Genomic DNA, 6,353 nt, shown 5'->3' with positions numbered 1-6,353 from the left:
CAGGCCCCGCCGCCGCCGGGGGGCGCCGCAGCCCCGGGGCCGCCCCGCCCGGCCCGCTCCCAGCCGCCGCTGCCGCCCGGCCGCTTCCGCGTCACGGCCCCCGGAAGTGGGGGGCGTCACTTCCGGCGGGGAGGAGGGCGGGAAGGTGTGGGCAGTGGGTGGGAGGAAGGGGCGGGAGCGGGGGGCGTCACCGTGTGCTGTGCGGTGGCAGTCACAGAGTTACACAGTAAAACAAGCACAGAACCACACAAAAACCCACGTTATCCCACAGAATCCCACAGTGTCGCAGTCACACCGTCCCAGAACGGCCGGGGTTTGCAGGTCCCTCTGCATTTCATCCCGTCCAACCCCGCCATCAATCAGAGCCCATTGCACGCCATGGCGTCCAGGCGGGTTTGGGGTGTCTCCAGAGAAGGAGACCCCAAAACCTCTCTGGGCTGCCTGTCCCAGTGCTCTGTCACCTCACAGTACAGAAGTGCCCCCGCATATTCAGCCAAAACCTCCTGTGCTGCAGCTTGTGCCCGCTGCCTCTCGTCCTGTCGCTGGGCACAGCTGCAAAGAGACCAGCTCCATCCTCTCGACACCGTCCCCTCAGATATTTACACACATTGAGGAGGTCTTCCCTCAGTCTTCTCTTTTCCGGGCTATAAACATGCCCAACTCACTCAGCCTGGTGCTCCCATCCCCTCATGATCTCAGTAGCCCTTCTCTGGACTTGCTCTAGTACTGCCATGTCCTTCTTGTACAGGGGAGCCCAGAACTGGACGCAGTGCTCCAGGTGCGGCCCCACCAGGGCTGAGTAGTGGGCAGGATCACCTCCCCTGCCCTGTTGGCAGCACTATTCTGAATGCACCCCAGGATACCATCGACCTTCTTGGGCACAGGCTGAGGCTCAGGCACTAGCACTCATGCCTGGACACGGTGCTCTCACCTGGACTGGCCCTGCAGAGAGACCTGGCCAGGTTGGCTCGATGGGCAGAGGCCAACGGGATGAAGTTCACCATGGCTAAGTGACGGGTCCTGCACTTTGGCCACAACAACCCCATGCAGCTCTACAGGCATAGGGCAGAGCGGCTCTGAAGAATTGCAGAGGAAAAGTGTCTGGGGGTGTTGGTTGATGCTCACCTGAACATAAGCCAGCAGTGTGCCCAGGTGGCCAAGAAGGCCAATGGCATCCTGGCCTGCATTAGAAATAGTGCGGCCAGCAGGAGCAGGGAGATGATCGTCCCCTGTACTCTGCTCTGGTGAGGCCGCCCCTCAAGTGCTGTGCTCAGCTTTGGGCCCCTCAGTCCCAGAAGGACATCGAGGCCCTGGAGCGTGCCCAGAGCAGGGCTACGAAGCTGGGGAAGGGCCTGGGGCACAAGTCCTGTGAGGAGCGGCTGAGGGAGCTGGGGGTGGTTGGTGTAGGGAAGAGGAGGCTCAGGGGAGACCAGATACCAGCTGCAGCCCATCCTGTTCAAATAGGATAGCACTGGAGAGATTAGTACAATCAAGGAAACTGCCTCAAATAAAACAGCACCAGCAGATGCCATTCTTCTATTAGGAACTAGGGTTTTGTGAGTTATTTATAATATAAGTGTCAAAATCAGTGCCAATGTTCCATGCACAAGCATTTTCATAACTGTCAGCGAAATACTGATGGGGTTAGAACTCTTCATTTTTAACACCACACAACATTTCGGTGAATTAACTGGTAAATAAGCAGAACCAAGTGAAAGCAAGTCAGCCCCTGACTCCTTGCACAGTTCAAGTGATGAAGCTCTTACCCTGCCTGCTTGGCAATAACCTTCAAGCCACGGTGACAGAGGTGAAGGGGGACCAACAGCAGGAGAAAGATGCTCACTGCTCTGTTATTGAGTTGGTGAACGACAGACCCATTTCTACAGCTTTGGTGTCACCATTGCCTCCAGGATCTCCCTCCTGCACAGCTGCAGAGGCACAATGCCTTGGGCAGTGGATGTGTCCCACAGAGATCCTGCAGCTGAGGAGATGGCAAGAAGCTCACAAGCCCCAGAGACAAGGGCTCCCTGTTCGTACCACTGGCAGGGTGCAGTCCAGGAACATGGTCACAGCCTGCCGAAGTGACCTCATCCTTCAAATCATAGTCACCAGGTTTCTTAAGAGTCCTTCTCTGTCACACCCTATGTTGGTTTATAAATAAACTATTGAAAAGATACCAACAAAAAGCCATTTTTGCCTTGCCTGCTGCTACGTAAACCAGGCGGTGCAGGTCTTTGGCTGGTACTGTCTGTTTGCTTTTGATATCAGTAATTAGACACGCCTCACAGTAGGGCAGGATGATTTTTTTTTTTTTTTTTTTTTTTTTTTTTTTTTTTTTTGTGGATGGTTCTGAAGTAAATTCTCTTGGTAGTGGCACCAGCACGCAAATTACCATTTTAATAAGACACAGGTATGAGAATCCACAGGCTAAGGCTGTAGCTGCCCAGAATTACAGTAATATATGCAGAAAAAAGACCTGTTTTGTAGCTTGGAGGCTTCCATTATATTCCTATCAGCTGCCTCAGGCTTTTCATTGATAGCACTGGCAGAAGGGAAGCAGAACCAAGGCAATTAGAAAGAAACTATTGACATACAGTAGATCTACAGATAGACAGAATAACTGATCAGAGCTATGATTAGAAGCCAACAGTGGGCATATTTAACAAGATCTGAATTTACTACCAGAGAGGGTACCATACAACTTTTTTTTTTTTTCTGTGTTTATTAATGTTTGAGAATTTGCAGGTTCAAATTCATTGAGTAAAAATCATAGATGAAACACTCTGAACTCCTGCACCTTTGACTGAGGTCACTGGACCCTGAAGTTACAATCACATTGGTGTAAATCTTGTATGCACAATTCAGTGAGCATTGGATAGTAAGAGATCCTTTTTCTTGGCCTGATCTTTTATCCAGACCTTAGGATGTCATCCACTCCCTCCCAGCCCTGCTATTATGGATGGATGTTGCACAGTTTAGAGTTTCTTCAGCTGTCGCTTCAGGCAGATGCAGCAAGGTACAGATTTATCCTGGGAATACAGGCACTATGTAAAGCCTTCACCAGTCCTTCACAACTTCCCCTGACCTACATTAATTCTCACAGGTAATCAGCCTTGGTTCACAGATTGTTTAGCCCTGGTTTAAGACTGAGTAGACTTTTGCTGCTGACTATATATAATGAATATTCTTTTTTTATTTTTCTTTCCATTTTGGTTAGCACATGACTACTTACTTAAATGCATTAATTTCTGGCAGTAATAATATTCCTTTGTGAGGACAAGCAAAAGAGGGATTGAACACTTTAGTCCTGCATGCATCATCCATTAGCTGCTCTCCTTCCACATTCTGTAATAAATCTACACTTATCTTTGTCTGTCTCTCACTTCTGAGATATTTTTAGACCATTTTCTTTTTGCCTTTAATGCCTCTTACTCTATTTGCTTTTTCTAAATTGGTTCCTATGTTCTTGTCCTGTGCACCTACATGCAGTCTCAGTTATTGCCTTTTGAAGTTTCATTTTCTTAAAAAGTACCTGTTGCAGACTTACAGAGACGTATTTTTTCTTATTGAACTGCCCGTCTCTCCCTCCTATAGAGAAAATTTCCTCTTGGGCTTTAATATTCTTTATTTCGGTTATTCTCAGTAGCCTTCATTCTTGAGATTACATTCTCAAAAGACATTGCCTTTCAGTTCACTGATTTTTCAAAAATAAATCAACTTTTTTTTTTTTTTTCCCCTCATTCCAGGTCTTTTGTGCTTTTTCCTTGGAATAAGTTAACTCTGTGTATCATTACCACTTTCAAACTGGCACCTCCTTGTTTTTTCAACAAGTTCCTCCTTGTTTAAAATCAGAAGTAGCAGCACAGCTTCCTCAAGTGATTTCCTCTGTTTCCTGAAATACAAGTTGATTTTTATGTGCTCAACAACTGTGATAGACTGGTGGTGGCCCGCTGATTTGCTTTTCCCACTCACAGATGGCTCTGGCATATCTGTGTAGTAAAAAATAGTGCTTGAAAGAGCTAGCTGAGCTGCATCAGTGCAGCTTTTCTCTGGACATCCACTCTTCCACTCAGAAGTTGCAGTGAGATCTTTTTTTTTTTTTTTTTTTTTTTTTTTTTTAACTAATTAGTTTATTTGGATAAATCTTGAAATACTGTTATGAATTCTGGTGATTGTCTTTACTTTCTTGAAATTATCTGTCCCATGCAGGATCACCAGGGTTCAGCAGAGCTGAAAGGAATGGCAAGCACCGCTAACACTGGTAGAGCAGTTTCGTAGCTCATACCAATGCTGCAGTCAAGGTTGGTGAAGGTAATTAATTCTGTTGACTCTGGTGTGATCCACAAGCAGTGTTTCTCTGTTGCTCAGAAATCCAGGTGTCTGTCACTCCAGTGGAAAAATCATCCTCTTCTCACAGAGAAATGAGACACCATCCCACTGTCCAGCCACGTGGGCAGACTGACACCACAAACAGGCTCTGCAAAGAGCACAAGCCATCTTCACTGCAAAGCTCAGCTTCACTTTGTTCTTATCTGTTACCACCTTGGTCCTTCATTATTTCACTTCCTTCACTAGATTAAAGACTTTAATGGCCTCTGCCATTTAGCTTCACTTAAGGCCCCTCAGCTTTAACCACTCTCTGGTTATAATCTCCAGAGTAGCAGCATTACCAGTCAATGGTTGCGTGCTGTAGTGTGTGGTGCTTCTTACATGGGATAATGTTTCATCTCTTCTATTTTTTTACCTGTTTCATTTTGCTGTGCTCTGCCTTTCAGAGAATGGCTGTTAATAGACACCATTTTGATAAGCCCTGAGTGCCTTCTCATGCCCTGCATCTAACCCGTTTGATCTTGCCATGGTGTAATACTCCTCCCTTGGTTTTCCATCCTGCTGGCAAAAGAAGGAGGAAATATGTGGAGGCAGACTCTATTCACTAGGTACCAAGAGATACCCCTCTTTTTTTGCCTGGGCTATGTCACCCACAGGAATATGATGTCCAAGTCTCTGGCAGGGAGGCAGTCCTGTTATTTACAAGGCTCAGAAGTACCACTCAATCTTTTATTTTTGTTAATTTTGCAAACTTTTAAATTCATAGGACATAAACTGAAGTCAATAAAATTGATCTCTAGGAGTAACACATAGTTTTCCTGCTGAAACCCTATTTGCATGTTCAAATAGACCACGCGCATGCATAGCATGATATCGTATGACTCAACCTATTGTTTGCTTTAAATCCTTAATGAGCTGTGCCGGGCTGCTGTACTTCACTTACAACCGATGGGAGCAGTAGGTTTACCAGCCTGCATTGGAGCTTCTGAGCAGATTCCATCAAAACCCTGCAGTTGTTTTCTCTCCAATTTCATTATTTCCTTTAATGTCGGTTGGGTCAGCTTTATTCCTGAAAGTATCATGGAAGAAATAGATAGTTCCCAGCTCGGTGAAGGTGTTGAAGGTGTCTTTGAGGCAGTATGTCACCACAAAGCACTGTATTCTAGAGAAAATTCTTCAGACTCACATTTGATTTTTACATCTTATTTTAGAACAACATAATCAAAACTCATTTATTTTAGTGTGTTAGAAGATCAGTGAGGTCTTTGCAGGAAAGTTCTGTCTGACAAACTGTTCAAAACATACACCAATGTCTTGAGAATAAACACACTAGTATTAAATAAATGATGAATATTCCCCAGGCTAGAATTATTATTGCATTCTGGTAACATTCATTCTGGTAACACAGTGATTTCTTTTTGCTTACTGTTTAGCTAATCAAGTGAACTGCTATAAATGCAAGTGTACTGGTTTTCTTCTCTTAGTTTTCTCTGGCTCTCCTCGTGCCTTGGTCCAAGGCACATTGGTGGGTTAACCTTGCCACAGGCAGCAGCTCTTCAGGAACTGCTCCCACACGGCTCTGTCCCACAGGGTCCATCCCCCAGGAGCAAACTGCTCCAGCACGGGTCCCCCACAGGTGGGTGGCAGCTCCCCCCAGACCCCCTGCTCCTGCGTGGGCTCCTCTCCACGGGCTGCAGCTCCGGCTCGGGGCCTGCTCCTGTGGGGGCTCTCCATGGGCCGCAGCCTCCTCCAGGCCACATCCACCTGCTCCACCGGGGGCTCCTCCACCCATGGGGGGGCTGCAGCGTGGAGATCTGCTCCATGTGGGACCCATGGGCTGCAGGGGGACAGCCTGCTCCACCAGGGGCCTCTCCCTGCACAGCCCGCAGGGGAACTGGTGCTGCCTGCCTGGAGCACCTCCTGCCCTCCTGCTGCACTCACCTGGGGGCTGCAGGGCTGCTTCTCTCATTTTTCTCTCTCACACAGCTGCTGTGCAGTGTTTTTTTACCCTTTCTTAAATACGT

Source organism: Aythya fuligula, chromosome 2, assembly GCF_009819795.1.
Source record: "Aythya fuligula isolate bAytFul2 chromosome 2, bAytFul2.pri, whole genome shotgun sequence".
In the NCBI taxonomy this organism is placed as follows: domain Eukaryota; kingdom Metazoa; phylum Chordata; class Aves; order Anseriformes; family Anatidae; genus Aythya; species Aythya fuligula.
The sequence above is the reverse complement of the archived record's forward strand: the minus strand, read 5'-3'. Positions refer to the sequence as shown.